Below are 16,223 nucleotides of genomic sequence, written 5' to 3'. Positions count from 1 at the left end.
CGGCCCGCAGGCCTGCTCGTGCTCCCGGCGACCACGGGGCGCTGGTCCCCGCCGTGTTATTGCTGGAGCACTGGACCTTTCCTCTCCTTTCGCGTCTCTTACGTAGACAGCGGCACGTGCACAACTGGGTGATGCTAAAACTTTTAGAAACTCTCAACATCCCTCTTGTTTTGTGCAATTGAAGCTCAGTGTTGGGATCTCCGTGCACGAAGAAAGTACAGAAACCTTCTTACTAAGCATCAAGTGTGTGTCCCGCGTGTGGGGTATAGGAATAGTGTCAACGAGATTTGGTGCCTGTCTCTCTTGAAGTTCTTGCATTTATAATTAAACAGGAACAGTGACAGCCACCAGCTCTCGAACTCCCCCTCTGTCCCAGCGCTGGCTTTCCGGGCTGGCTCCGAGCGGAGACTGGCGTTGCTGGCCTGCTTGGGCAGGCGCTCTGAATGGAGCTGTGATTGTTGGGGTTGAAATGAAAGCGGCAGTGAAGCTCCCGGGCATGCCCGGCTGCGCTGAGACACAGGGAAACTACCTGTCTCGCCCATTCTGACCGTCACGCGGGCGGCGCCGGCTCCTTACTCACCTTTGTCTCCTCAGACGTGTGCGCGATAAACGTTAAGTGGTGGTGAGGAGATGACCGCTGACCACACCGCAAAGCGGAGTAGCTATGGTGGTCACTTTTGTACTCCTGGTTTTTAGAATCATTTCTCTTCTTGGCTGTCTTGCGAACGAATGCCACATGCGCACCGACATGAAGGACCGGTCAGGCTGCGGGCCAGAGGCAGGCACTGGCTTTATCCCCCTCGTTCGGCCGCCAGCATCTTGGGGTGACATGCTGCCTGGAAAACGGCCTCACTGTCCATTTATTTCATGTTGTGTATTGGCAACTGTCCTGGACCATTACAAATTCTTACGATAGGTTTAATGACAAAAATGCTCTGCTGTGCGTGTGTTTCGCTGGAGGAATTTTCATGGTATTTGGGGCATGCGAGGCCCCGTAGGAAGGAGACAGCTTTAGGATGTGTGGATGGACCCTTCTAGCAGGTCTACAGTCTGTGCTGTTTCCACAAAGGCTGCTTAGCTTGAGCTCCCCCCCGGGGCCTGACTCTGAGCCGTGGCCACGCCTGCCCGCGGCGCCGGGACAGAGGCTGCAGAGTGGCCCCTGGGCCAGCAGGAGCCAACTGCTAGTCAGGGGAGCAGGGGCTGCGTTTTACAGTCGCCGTCTTCACTTGCTCATAGCTTTCCGCCAAATTCTTTGGGGCTGAAACCTCTTGCCTGGTGCCAGGCCATGCATGCCCAAAGGTACATTTTTGGGGAGTGTCTGCCAGGGCTATAAGCCTTTCCTGAGTCAATGAAAAAAGAAATCCTTCTTTTGAATTGGTTGGCTCCCTTTCACCAGTTATTCAAAATTTAACCCAGCCACACAAGGGGTGCTCTCTCTCTGTCTCCTTCTCTCACACCTGCACACTCACACACCCCAACACATGTACACACTCACACCCAACACACACACACTCACACACACACACAGTCACACACGGGGCCTACACGCTCAGCCTGGCTGGTACAAACCCTGAATCGAGGGGTCATTTTTCGCTTGGGGGAAAGAAAGACTGTGCGAGGCTGCATGTATGTAACAGGAAAGGGGGATGGGGAGAGACAAGCTCCTCAGGCCTTGGGGATTTGTAAGCATGAACACACGCACTCACATACCCGCTGCTTTAATCCGGAGTACGAACCAAAGCAGAGGGGCCTGTGCAGGCCTCGCTAGGGCACCGGCGGGAGTGAAGGCTGACCCCTCAGTCGCGTTCATTCGACAGTTTGGTCTCTCGTCAGGAACGATGTTACTCAGGCTTCTCCCCACGCTGACCTCTGTCCTGCCTTCTCTGGTCACAGAGAACAACATTAGTGCCCTGGGGAAAGCGACCGTTCTTGGAAACCAGGGGTGGAGGCAGATGCCGTGGCCAGAGCAGAGTCACAGGGGTCAGTGACAGCCTGCCTGGGCGCAGTTCTCAGTGTCCCCCACCTCCAGCAGTCCGTTGATCTGTGACCCGGTCAGCGGGGGTGCTGGTCCTGCCCTCGCGGCTGCTTCTTACAGGCCCCCCACAACCCAGACCTTCCTCAGAAAGGCTCTGAGCAGTAACTTGACACTAACATGGCCTGATCTGGGAAAAACTGAAGTCTCACTTTCTGTATTTAAATATTTTATTGCCCTGTATACTTTTATTTTGTAAAAGGAACCAGAAAAAGCCAAGTCACTGGAGGGACAGGCCAAAGGCTTTAGGAAGGTACATTGAGGAAGAAACCTTGTCGAGCATGCCGTTGCGGGGGCAGGCGGCCTGTGCCTGCTCTGGTCCCTGGGCGGGAACAGTGCAGGGAATGGGTCACCCTGAGCTGGTGGCGAACTGGGGCCATGTCCCGGAGCCCCACGCTCAGAGCCCCGTGTGCTGGCACTGAGCAGCCGGCCCAGGGCCCCAGGGGGTCGTGATGAGGCAGCTACAGAGCCCAGAGGCCACTGTCGTCCAGGCAGGCCAGGGCCCATTGCTCCTGAGGCAACGCGCCCCCTCCTCTCTAAGCCCTGCGCACTGCTGGCGCTTTAGTGCCGGTTTCTCTTCTGAGCTGATGTCACCTGCACGGAAGCACACAGTAGGATGCCCGGATGTGGGGAGACTGGGAGACACTGAGCCTCACTGTGTGAGCGCCTCCCCCCCCCCCAGGCAGAACAGTGCCCCGGAGTGTTCTCCCGGCCCCAGAATGCTCTCTTCGTGCCGAGCAATAGCTTCTGGAGAGGGCGGTGGGCTCCACACGGCTCCGAGGGTCCCGCACATGGCACAGCCATGCCAAGCACGCTGGCTGCTTCCCTCTGACGAGCCCAGGACGAACAGTCAGTACGTGTGGCCTCTGGCAGGTGGGTGGCTCGGGGGGCGGGTGTGTTTTGTGTTGGGTTTGCATGAGGCGCCTGTGGAGCAATGCTGATTTCCACCGTCTTGAACAGCAGCCAGAGCTCTCCACGGTGCGTCTTCTCACCTTTGTGTTTGTTTATGACTTATCTGGAGGGGAATTTATGAGCTTGCCGGGATGGGTAGCACCCAGGGGCGCCTGGGGGAGGCCAGGCTGTGTCTGCACAAGCAGCACCACGTGGGAGAGCTGATGGCTCGTTTAGAGCAAGACCCCGTCGCTGGTTCCTGAAGAAAGGCGTTGTTGCTGTCGTTCCGAATTATCAAGCTTAGCTCTGCACGGGGACCATGCTCCCCAGGTAAGTGGTTGGCTTAACTGGCACAATTTAAAAGAGATGACCGAGGTCATAGAGAATGTTGGGAATCAAGGTGTTGACCAGACAAGTCATAGAATAATCTTTAAAACAAGTGTCATCAACATTTAAGAAATCTTTATTTGAAGCTGTGAAGTTATTGAGGACTTTTTAAATGATTAACTTTTATTTGTTTGAATAGGCGTACATGAACATGGCCTAAATGGAAAAAAGGTGTGAAGAGGTAGACACTGAGGAGTCTTCCTCCCAGCCAGGCCGCTGTCCTCCCGTTCCCCCAGCCCAGCCCGGGGGTAACCACGCTCATTAGTTTGTATGTGTGTGTGTGGGGGGGGTCCTTCTAGTGTTTCATTGTAGAAAAAGAAATAAAAAATATTTGTCCTTAGTTTTCTTCTGTTTATAAACAAAAGCACCTTATTTTTTCACTTAACATTGTGTCCTGCTGAGGTCTCCTGAGTCCACAGGGAGCTTCCCTTTAGAGCCACCTGATGTTACGTGGGGTGGATGTGTCCTGGTCCATGTAAGAGCCCACAGCCGACGCTGGGTGGTTGTCAGTCTTGCTAGAACTGACTCAGCTTGGAGGCCTGTCCCTGGACATGTACACAGGAGTGCCCGTGGGTGAGCTCCCAGAGTCAGGACGGCTAGGCCAAGAGTAATGCATTTGTTGTCTTGATGGATGTAAGACACCTGTCCACCCCGCGCTACCATTTCCCCTTCCTTCCAGCAAGGTCATTTCATACGTCTTTCCCGTGAACCAGTTCCGCCATTGTCCACGTCTACTCTGGGTTACTGGAAACTTTCTTCTTAACCGACAGACATACTTTATGGATTGGGAAGTTTAACCTGGTCTATGATGTGAGTTTCAGATAGTTTTCTCTGTTTGTCATTGGTCTTTTGACTTTGTTTATGGTATTTTTTCTAACTTTCTATTATGAATAAATAAATCACCAAAATAACAGTGCGCCAGTCACCCATATATCCACTCCTTAAATTTAACAATCGATAGCAGTTGCCACCTTTGCCTTGGCTGTGCCTGTGTGAGCTTGTGGATGCGTGAGCACACGTGTGTGCAAATATGTGCACTACACACATGAGATGAGACCCCAGCACCTTAGCATGCACCTCCTAAAAGGGGGGCATTTTCTCACACAGTCATATCATCATCACCCCCAAACAATCAACAATAATTCCCTAAGATTATCTAATATTCACACTGCCCATCATGTCTTAGCCATATAAACAATTTTAAAAATTTTTATATGTTTACACCTACCAATCTCTCAATCTTCTTTTTTTAACTGCTGACTTTTTGAATCTTAGTTAAAAAGACCTTCCCATCCAAGGCTATAAAGGCCTTGAATTGCTTCTGTCCTGGAATTTTCCAGGACTTTTTGTGGTTTCATGTTCTTACATTTAAGTCTATGATACATTTGGAGTTTAGCTTGGTATATTAGTGAGGGATGGATCAGTTAATCTTTTTCTGACTGGCTACCTGGCTGCACTTTATTAAAAAGTCCATCCTCACAGCCACTGATTGAAAACGGAGCCTCTGTCACATACTCATTTCACATACGCACTTGTTTCTGCTTCTGGGCTTTCTAACTCTTATCTACTAGTCTTTCTTTCTTTCGGCTTTAATTATTAGATCTTTCGAGTGTGTGTGACGCTTTAAAGCTGGCCCCGTTTCAGTTTTCATTATTTTACATGTTCTCACTTCTCCTCCTTTATCCCCATATAGGCTTTAGATTACTTGTCTAGATCCAGAAACTCCTCTTTCTAAATTGAGCTGATATTTCCTATTTAAGCAGATGAACTTAGAGAGAGTGGACATCATTTCAGATTCAGTCTCCATATCAGGAGCATGGTAGCCCTCCCATTAAAAAGTGCAACCTTTGTATCCTCAGGAGCATCTTGAAGTTTTATTCTAAAGGTTTCACATTTCTTGTTAAGTTTTCCCTAGATGTTTTGTCCTTGTGATTGCTTTTGTAAATGGCATTGCCTTTCCCACTATCTTTTAAAGGGGAGTTGTTGGTATACGTGGTATACGTGAAGCTGTTGATTTCTGTGTGTTAATTTTCTGCCTTACTACTGAGAGCAAGCATGTGTGTACCTGTGCCAACCTGAGAGAGTGTTGGGCTAGAACTCAGCTTGCCCTTCCCCGGTCAGGCAGAGTGGTCATGGGGCTGTGACCACCAGAAAGTGCAAAGGTATGGTAGAGGCTACTGTTGATCCTGCCTCCTGAAGTATTGCTTGTAGTAGTTTGGGTAGATTTTCTTAAGGCTTCCTGGTTGTATCCATTAACAGTGAGAATCTCAGCTCCCTCTCATTTTTTATACATTTCTTTCTCACCTCTAATTGCTTTGGCTAGCATCCCAGGACGACGTTATGGTGGATGTCCTTGTTTTTGTTACTGATATAAGCAAGAATAACTCCAGTGTTTGCCCATGTTCATTTTTTAAAAACTATCTTAACCATTTTTTAAATTACCCCCCAAAAAGTTATCATTTTAACCATTTTTAAATGTACAGCTGAGTAACATTAACTACATTCACATTGCTGTGCAACCATCACCACCATCCATCCTCAGAACAAATTCCCCATGAAACTCTAAATCCCCAACCCCTTCCCCCAGCCCCTGGCAGCCACCATTCTACTTTGTCTCTACAAATTTGCCTTTTCTAGGTACCTCATAAGAGTGAAATCATATAGCATTTGCCCTTCAGGGACTGGCTTATCTCATTGAGCCAATGTCCTCAAGGTCCCCAACATCTAGCAGGTGCCCGAATTCCCTTTCTTTTAAAGGCTGGACAATATTTCATTGTATGGAGGCATCATGTTTTGTTTATCCATTCATCTGTTGACAGATACCAGTTTTACTTTTGCACATTGATGCAAATACCCTCAATGAAATGTTGACTCTTGCTCACTGCAGTTTGCACAGTGCCAGGCACCCAACAAGCACAAAACAGATGTTTACTGAGTGCACAGGTAACAAATCAATATCCAGCTATAGGCAAAACTATGAGATAGGAGTTTATAAAGTTACATCTTCCATATGTATGCTGCTTTTGGGGATTTAAAACATTTAAAAATATATACTCATTTTAGCTACACAACAACCCTTTGAGGTAACTAAGAGTTATTACTCCCATTTTACCGTTTATGTATTGTATAGGTGGGAAAGTTTGAGGTTTAGGAAGGTTATATGACTAGCTTAAGGATTAAGTAACTGACAGAAGTCAGAATAAAGCGCATGCATTTGTCTCCAAATCCAATGATCTTTCTTCCTTCCCCCTTCTTTTCCTGTGAAATAGAACAGACATGCTGAAAGCGCTTCCCTGTCTGTGTATCGGTCAGTGAAGCCACCCCCGGACCAGAAATGGAACATGCCGATACCCATGACCTCACCCCACCCCTGGGAGAGTAGCTGTGGGCTCTCCCAACTGAATCTTTATCTCCCTTCTCTGGAGATTCTTGCTTTCCTTTTCATAGTTTTACCACCAGGATCTAATCCTTAAACAATATACTTTCTTTATGGTTCTTGGCCTGTGTATGAATTTTTTATGTAAATGGAGTCATGTTGTCTATTTCTTTTAGTCTCGATTCTCTTCAACATCATGCTTGTGGGATTGATGCTTCTCATTGCCTGTAGCTGTAGTTCACCGTTTTCACTGCTAATAACATTCCTGTACACTTACTACTTATTAATTTTACTCTTGGGACTGCCTGAGTTGTTTCCAGTTTGGGGATGTTAGGACCAGTTTTCTATGAAATTCTTGCACATGACTCTTCATGAACATGGTCATGTATTTTATGTCTGTTTACAAATCCCCTCAGTGTGGAATTACTGGGTCCTAGTCACCTATGGCCCCTGGCAATGTAGGAGAGCTCCTCACAGCTTACATGTCACCCAAGTGACAGTTCTGTTCACCTCCACTCAAAAGGTGTCCCCAGCTCCCAGCTCCTGAGTTTTTCTCCTCTCTGGAAGGTTCCTGCTCTGGCTGGAGGTGCTGAGCACCCTCACGCTTTCCACCAGCCTGAAAGCTGCCCTCTCAGGGAGGCACTGAGCTAGGCATGCATGTCATTTAAGGGTGAGAGTCAGTGGGATGGGATGCCCCCAGCAGACCGAAGGAGGAAGGGTGCTGTGGAGAGCTGTGGCCGCCTTGGAGACTGAGCTGGCCGACCGCCCAGGCGCCAGGCAATTCTTTTTCTTTTTTGGTTTAAAGTATTTTCTATGTCAGGCTTGGGCACCTCTCCCCCATTTGGCTGCATCACAGGGTCAATTGGCTCCTTCCTGACTGAAGGATCACTGGGAGCATTTGCCCATGGGGTCCACCCGGGGCCTTTGGGACTCAGCTTCCTGAACTGTTCCTGAACAGCCTCCTCGGATGTCCTGGCACCCCCAGGCAGACAGTGCCGTCTCTAGGTCCTTGAGGTCATCTATCTCCTCCCCACTGTCTCATGGGACATCAGCCCTTATCCACCATGTGCCTGAATTTCTCTGATGGCCTCTTCAACTTTGTCTGCCCAACTGCTCCTTGATGAGTGGGAGACCCGGGTGTACACTCACATTAGAGCCCCAGGCTCTATGGGACTGGCGCTCAGGTGATGGAAGGAGAAAAAGGACCCTGGGTTTTTTGGGTGTGTGTGGCTGCAGGACAGACGGAAGGAAACAAAGGACCCTGGGTTTTTTGGGTGTGTGTGGCTGCAGGACAGACGGAAGGAAACAAAGTAGCTCAGACTTTGCTGAGGTATCCACACTCATACACACCCCAACCAAATCGCGGGTTTGGGCTGCAGGCTTGCTCTTCCACGTGTCCGCATTCCGTGTCTGGGGTCAGCGGATATTCTGTCCTGTGTTCTTACATCAGAGATGACCACAGATCACAACAGATGGACCTGTGGCCTTGACCAGATCTGAATTATAGAGCGATTATCGTGTTTACGAAAATTTCTTTCTAAGGCAGAAAAGTGAATACGGGTTAGGACTTAGGAAGATTCTGGGAGAATCTTAGCTTCCCAGGGTGTGGGTCCCTAGGGCGGTCCCTGGCCTGAGCAGCAGCACAATGGTACTTACCAGGCCGCCTTCCAGCCAGGCGGGACCCCCGTCCCTGCCCTTCTCCCTCCAGGTGTGCTGGCTAAGGAAGTCTTCTCTACGCTGCTTTCATCACGCAATATAAAATTGTACCTTGTTCTCAGTTGACACTGTATTATTAAAAAAAAAAAAAGACTCGGGAGAGCTTTTCCTAGCTGAAACATGAGTAATGCGCCCCTGACCGCTCCGAGTGATGGCGCATCAGTGCACCAAACAGCCTTGTCTCCGATTATTGATTTCAAAGACAGAAAATGGCAAGTAACTCTCCCACGTCTTCTTGCCTCTGGACTTTTTGGTTTGTTTTGTTTAGAGTAAGAAGCTGTGTGTTTCAGGGAAGGATAGGTTCAGGCTGGTTGAGTGGAAGAAAAGGAGAGGCATACAGTGCCCGACCCTGACCTAACCTGATGTGGGCTCCTGGCGCTCCAGGCTGGGTGAAAAGTCCCGGGCCAGGACCGAGGTGGGGAGACGGGGAGTGACCGCCACGGTGCCTCCCAGAGCCACCATCCGCCTGCCAGGCTCTCCAGCTGCGTAGACCCTCTGGCCTTGGAGGTTAGTCTGCAGTCACTCACACTCAAGGTGGTTAGTTTTATAATCTCACTTTCCTCCTGGGCTGGGGACGCCGACACACCAGCGGTCAGCAAGGCCGGCTGCAGTGGGAGGCGGAGGAAGGCCCACGAAGAAGGCAGAGAGGAGCCGAGAGGCAGAGAGCTTGAGGGGAGAGGCGAGTGCACACCGACACCAGCGGGTCCCTCTCGCTGCTCCTGCGCCTGCTTCTGCTGGAGCCTGTCACCTCCCCATGGGGCCATGTCTCCGACAGCTGGCTTTGCTAATCCCACTACAGGCGGGGCAGCCGCCGTGGGCCCCAGACCATGGGTTATAAATAAACTGTTGGCTCTTTGGCCAAGAGCCCGGGTGTGGCCTGCAGCTGCCCAGGTCCTGGTCCTCGGGAGAATGGAAACCTTCGTGGGGGAGGCCGTGTGACTATTTTTAGGTTGTCTTGCCCTGGCTGACTCCTAGCTGCTGCGCTCAGTGTGTCACGCTGCTGACCCTCCCTTCATTGCTCAACCCTTCGCAGCCTGTAACTCAACTTTGTGGCTCTTTTCTGGAAGGCTTCCAACGTCTCAATGTTCCTGTGAACTTGGGGTGCTCCAGACTGTCTGCGGTCTCCTTGTAGGATGAGCAAGGGCTGGGACCTCCAGAATAAAGAAAGCCTTGTCCCCTCGGGCGCCGGTGCATGCCCGTCTCTTCGCGACGCCCAGCGCGGTCAGGTTAGAGTTTCTGGTGACTGTATTGCATCATCGGTCTTGGAGAACCTCACCGTCACTGATGCACCTAGGCCTCTCCCGGAACCTCGCTGTCCCCCTCACCCTCCGGCTGTTCCTCGGTGTCTGTCACAGGAGCAGGGATAGTGACGTGTCACGTGGCCTCTCTCCTTCCCAGAGCCCTGAGTGTGGCCACGAGGTGCGCTCCCCGCAGGGAAGTCATCCTAATGCGGCCTCCGTCCGTCTCGGGAGTGGCTCAGGCCAAGCTCTCCTCGCCTAACTGGGGTGTTAAGCTCAGGCAGCGACACCCCTCTAGAAATCAGCAGGGCTGGCTCCTCCTCAGGCCGCGGGAGACCGAGCTGTCTGCTCCCCTCTTCGCCGTTTCCCTTCAGTCTCTGCTCCCACTTCTTCCAAGATACTGTCTGAGCTTCTTTCCCTGCCTCTCGCAGGTCACCCGGAGTCTGACAGCGGGAAGCCTAAAGGACCTAATCTCAGAGGGCCCGCACCCGAATCCCAGAGGAGCTGCGAGTCAGCCAGTCCTGGCTGGTCACTGGTGGACGGGACCAGGCCCTGCAAGGATGAACTTTCCAGGCTGTTTGTCCAAACAGGGATCAACGATCAATGAATCTGGATGTAACAGAAATCGCTGGGCATTTCCCCCAAATGTCTCATCCTCAATTATAAAGAGAGAATTGGTATGATTTTCCCCGTGCGTTGTTACTGGGCCTAAATTCATCATACCTCGCCTAACCTTTGTGGAAAGAACTGTGGTCAGAATGTGAGTAATTCATCTGTGGATTTATGGTCTGTTCGAAGCCCACATAAGAAATGGAAAGAACTGGGCCATTCTATGACAACAGCAGGATTTATTTGGTATGAGATGGTTACCATAGAGGAGCTCTTTACAATTTGCTGGATATGAGGTTTTTAAACGGCGGAGTTTTGGACATGTGGCATTATTGTTTTTGGAAAGATGGTGGAATACCCCACTCAATTATCTGTTGTGCTTGGATTAGTAATAAATTCCAGCAAAGAAATGCAGAAAACAGAATGGTAGGCTTTCCTCTCGAAGACACGGCTGCTGCTTCAATCCTTCCCCCTCCTCACATCTTACTCGTGTCTCTCTGAGATTCCTTCCTTGAGTTTTTAAACCCAGGATTTTTCTACATAAAATAATGAAATATAAATGTTAAAAAACTTCTGCAGATGGTTTTTAAGGTGAAGTGGCTCTTGCCTAGGCGCTGGCTTCGCTTCTGAGGTGGGGTGTCGTTGTTGAGTGCTGGGCATCTGGGCTCGGAGCTCAGTCCAGCCTTGGCCTCAGGACTCACTGTTCCTTCTTCCCAGGGACAGCTCGAAACAAGTGGTATCCAAGGCTCTCCTCATCCTCACGAGTACAGTCTCTCCTTACATGGAAAGACCACAATTTGAAAACCAATGTCAGGCTTTGAGGCATTTCCATGCTTGGACAGTTGAACTCAACTTTATAAGCATTTATTCCTCTCCTGTTGGTGCCCATTTTCAGATATTCTTCTATCTCTGGAACTCTGGACCTGCCCCTGGGTCCACGCAGACACCTCACCTGGTGTAAGTGCTCGGGGGGCCAGAGGGGGAAGGGGAGCTTGTGTGGCTGCCCCGGTGGGGGTGGGGTGGGAGTGGGGTCTGGCTGCCTCGGACGGCTCTCACCTCTAGACTGCTCAGTAGCCCCTGACTGCTGGCATAGAGCTCAGCTCTGTCTCCAAGGCAGGGATTTCCACATCACAAATCTTTCCCAAAGCAACCTTTGGTAGCACAGGCTCCTGCAGCCCGAGGTGGACAAGCGGGCACCTGACATCGTACACTGTCCCTTTTAGGGCCCCAGTCACAATCTGGGAGGCCCAGGTGGCGAGTGTCCGGGAGGAGAGTGGCCCTCCATCCTCGCAGGAGGTGACTGCTAGCACCGGTCTGCTGAAGCAGCTGGGAGGGCAGTGGCCCAGCGCAGCATCAGGGGAGCTGGGGCCGAGCGAGAGGCGGCTGAGCGCGGGCGCTGGCCCCAGGTGCCGCCCTCCCACTGAACGCGTGGTCTTCTCCATTGCTGTTCGCCTGGCTTACTGTCCAGCATGACTGAGGATGCGTTTTAAATAATTTCCTCCAGGACTCTGAAGTCAGTTTGAAATGTTTGCAACTTAACTGCTCTGGGTCACATGCGTAGAGCAGCTCCCTTGCTCCAGCCTGGGTCAAAGCCCACAAGCCTCTGGTGGCTGGTGAGCGGCTGGGACGAGTGGAGCCGACCTTGGGGCGGTGCTCTCGGCCCCAGTAGGCTAGTGCCATGCCGGACGGTATTTTCCAGTTACAGGAGAGGAGAGGGACACCGAGATCTATACGTGTGATGTCTTGATTTCTTAATGTTAGCAACTAATTCAACTCTTTTTTTCTACTGTGGTGAAATATACATAATATAAAGTTTACTGTCTTAATTATTTGTAAGTGTACAGCTCAGTGGTGTTACATATATTCACGATGTTGTACAACAGACCTCCAGACCTCTTCTTGCAAAACTGCAACGCTGGGCCCATTAAACAGCTCCCCACCCCCCTCCGTCAGCCCCTGGCAACCACCGTTCTGTTTCCTGTCTCTATGAATTTGAGACTGTACCTCATATAAGTGGTAATTCAAGTTAAAAAAAAAAGAAAAGAGAGGAAAGAAAGCCCCGAGAGTCAAACAGGACTGTATGGGATCTGAGTGTTTGCCTGTAGTCACCGATTTTCTCTAGAATCTTTCCCTGCTGCCTGTTGGAAGCACTAGCTGTTAATTCCTGAATAGCTTGTTTCCCAAGTCACGGCTAATTAAGTTATCTGCTGAGCGATGCTTGATTTTGAGCTTGGCCATTTCTTTCTCCGGCTTCTCCTCTTTCACTTATTGCCAAGAGTGATTATTTTGCATATCAAAGACGAACACAGTGAGAGCACCAGGCTTGCTGTTGGAATGATGACATGGTGCAGGGGAGGTTGCAGGCCCATCAGGCCTTGGCTCACGTGCAAGTGCGAAAGCACCGCGGACATCATCAGGCCGTTTGCAGGTTCAGGCGCTGATGTAACTCACGACTTTAAGGCTGTGGGACAGGATTTTCCTCTTGTGCAGTGCTGCTGCCATGGAGAGAGATTTTGCCACCCCTGAGTGTGCTTTGGTGCTTTGTTGTGGAAGGAATCCTTGAATATAGCATTTCAGGTCTTTTTCACGGATGGGGCTTCTAAAACGCAGGCCGAGACCCTTTAGCATTGTGGATCATGACTGAACATTAAAAACGGAGTTTGAATTTCCTTTCCCACGGGGGCCAGGAGTTCAGAGAAAACAGGGCTGGCAGACAGCACGCTGGCACCTGCTTTCTCGGACCTCGCCCGGAACGCCTTCCATAAGCCTGTTGAAATGCGCTTCAGTGGTCCACAGAGCAAGGGAGCCGCTCCCCTCGGGCTGCAGCGGGATGGGGACGGGCCAGCGCTCTTTCCCACAGGCTGGGGCTTGGGCGTGAGGACAGGGCTCAAGCAGGGCACCGGCCGCCGCTTCTGAAAGGAGAACTTTGGGTGCCCCTGGAACCTTTCCCGTTTTGAAAGCAAGCGGATGGAGGCTGAAACCCTGGGGCTGGCACTCTCAGTTGTGGGGGTCAGTGTTATGACGGGCGGAGGCCCGAGCGAGCTGGCTCGTAACTGCGGGGATTCTGGCTTCCTTCCGGACAGGCAAGGCCATTGCCGAAGCTTCTGGCTTCCCAGGTGGAAGCGGCATCTCCTGCGAGAATGTCATCAGGAACTTCTTTCCCTCTTTCCTTTCATTGTGCTGCTCTCAGAGTCACAGTGGGGGCAACTGTCAGCTCCTTGTGTTTTCTGAGACCCACACCCCCACTTTTCACATTTCCTGGGGGAGCGCTGGGCCAGAGCCTGCTTAGCTGTGAGGTGACGCGGCTTGGTGGGTCGGCAAAGAGCCTGGGAACTCAGACGCTGTGAGTTTTATAGTCCCAGCCCCACTCCCCCAGTGAACCCCTGGGGTCTGTTAAGAACCTCGGCTCCCACACCTACAGGAGGGGACGGACACGGGAGGGGCTCGGAGCAGGGGAGCTGCAGACCAGGGGCCCAGGGATGGGCGTCTGTGCGCTGCTGGGGGCCGTCATCCTGCATCACAGGGCAAACCCAGGGCCTTCACAGCTCTGCCCCGAGTGCCCGCTGGGGATTCGCGCTGAGGTAAAATCTAGTGATGGATTAGGAGGAGGGCAACTCACGTTTATTGAAGGTGGTTAATACTTGAGGGTGCCGGGAGGAGGGACCTACTGAGCTCAATGCTCAGTCACCCCTCCGGGCATTTTCCAGGAACTTAAAGCCCCGGGAAGGGGTTGCTGTATTTGTCCCACAGATGAGAAACCTGGGACCCCAGCAGGAGAAGAGCAGTCCTCAGGGACACGAGCTGGGAAAGGCCGGACTTTGCCCTGGTTTGTTAACTCCTGAGACTCTGCCTCTTCCACCTTAGGGGAGAAATGTTCTACCTCCGCCGAGGAAATTCGCTGAAGAGAGATCATCAGGGTCTCATGGAGGGGCGCACCGTCATGGCAGACCCATCCGAAAGGTCTCATGGAGGGGCGCACCGTCATGGCAGACCCATCCGAAAGGTCTCATGGAGGGGCGCACCGTCATGGCAGAGACCCATCCGAAAACCGAGGCTCAGTGTCGGCTCCCTGCCGGGGAGGACAGGGCCCTGGGCCTTGTCAAGGCCGCTTGTCGCGGTGCAGCCCACACATGTGCCGGGCCCCCAGTAAGCGCAGCTTGGGGTGCGTCCCTGAGGGCCACAGGCCCGGATAGACCTTTGACAGGAGAGACACTGTGTGAGGGTTATTCAGGGTCATCTTCTGGGGTCCAGGTTGTAAAATCGTGCTCAGGTTTGGGGATGGGCAGGAACTGGCCACAGGACTTAGTTAATGTAAGGTTGCTTTACTCTGGTTTGCTCTCGAAGTGGGAAAAAGCAGTGAAAAGAATATAAATGAGGGCTCTCCCGGCCCGAGCACCTCGCAGCCCGCGTTCAGCCCTGGCAGGCTCCGTGGCTCGGGTCCTCTGGCCATCGGGAGGACCGCGGAACTGCGTGCCTACTGCCTGGCGTATCTCCAGCATGGTCTGCACCAGAAACAGCAGATACTGCCCTAGAAGGCAAAACTTAAGCTCCCTTGAGCCACGTCCCCTGAGGCTGGCACGAGGGCACTGGGTCTCTGTGTGCCAGTGCTGGGCGGGGAGCTTGCCTCTGAAATCTGCAGGGGCTGGGAGCAGGCCTGGCCCTGACCACAGCCACCAGGAGACCTGACTTCTCACCCAGGGTTGCAACCTGGCAGCCAGCAGCCTGGAGTCCATGCTGAGGACGTCTTGCTGGACCCACATGATGCTACCAAACATTCTAAGTCATTATTTTTATTTATTTATTTTCAGTGTAAGATTTTTGTATTTAGAATTAGCCAGCTGGACTCAGTTTAGGTGATCCCAATTTTGTTGGCAACATCCAAAGCATCATAGTCAGGAGCCAGTCGAACATACGCCTTCTTCTCTCCATCAGGCCTGCTCAGGGTGTTGACCTTGGCCACGTCGGTGTCGTGGAGCTTCTCCACAGCCTGTTTGATCTGGTGCTTGCTGGCCTCGACATCCACAGTGAACACGAGTGTATTGTCTTCTGTCTTCTTCATGGCTGACTCGGTAGCCGGGGGGATTTGATGGCACAGTGGTCAAGCTTGTTTCTCCTGGGGCCGCTCTTCCGAGGATATTTAGGCTGCCTTCGGAGCCTCGGTGTCTTTGGCCGTCGGAAGGTGGGTGACGTGCGGATCTTCTTTTTTTTGTGGCTGTGGACACCTTTCAGCACTGCTTTCTTTGCCTTCAAAGCCTTTGCTTTGGCTTCGGCCTTGGGAGGGGCAGGGGCTTCCTTCTTTGCTTTCAGTGCCATCTTCGTAAAAAGAGTCATTATTTTTAAAAATCAGGAATTTAAAAATAATAACCTGGATTTCTAGGATCTCTTCCAAAGGGCAGACCATCTGGTGATGTGGTGCCTGCATCCCTCACAGCAAGGGGTGGTGAGAGGCCCTGCTACCTAAGGAAGGCACTACCACATCTCAAGATTGTGTGTCAGCCAGAGAGGGGGCCGCATGTAGCATACCTGTCCCTGCTCTGCCCCCTTGACCTCTGTGTGGAGCTGGAGCCTGTCAACTACTGCATTATTATATAAAACCCCTTGCTTTGATCCTTTGGTCACCAAACAAACTTCTGATTCAGCTCCAATACCACAGCACCTAGAGTGAGAGAAGGCATATGGTGCTGTTTCTCATTGTAAATCAATGAATTGCCTTTTGGTCGTTTATCTGTTGTGGGCTTGGTGAGTGCTGACCAGTCAGGCCTGTGAATCCACAGAGATGAGCACCAGATCTGTACACTATGGTGAACTCAGCCAGCTCAGTGTTACTTTGCTGAATTCCTCAGCCCCCCTACCTCGTTCTAAAAAAAATTTATATTTATTATTGAGAGTATTACAGATGCCCCCCATTTTCCCCCATCGTCCCCCTCCACCCAGTTCCCACCCCACCCCAGGCCTTCACCACACTTGTCTGTGT

The 16,223-nt window shown here is 51.6% G+C and overlaps 1 pseudogene across 1 annotated transcript; it reads right to left on the bottom strand.

The window, feature by feature from the left end:
- Positions 1–15,098: 15,098 nt before the first annotated feature.
- LOC308560553 (large ribosomal subunit protein uL23 pseudogene) lies at positions 15,099–15,580 on the bottom strand (annotated as a pseudogene). The gene has a single exon. The product of its transcript is annotated as a large ribosomal subunit protein uL23 pseudogene (transcript).
- Positions 15,581–16,223: the final 643 nt, after the last annotated feature.

Source organism: Miniopterus schreibersii, assembly GCF_964146895.1.
Source record: "Miniopterus schreibersii genome assembly, chromosome: 8".
NCBI classification, from domain to species: domain Eukaryota; kingdom Metazoa; phylum Chordata; class Mammalia; order Chiroptera; family Miniopteridae; genus Miniopterus; species Miniopterus schreibersii.
This window is presented reverse-complemented; position numbering and strand designations above follow the sequence as displayed.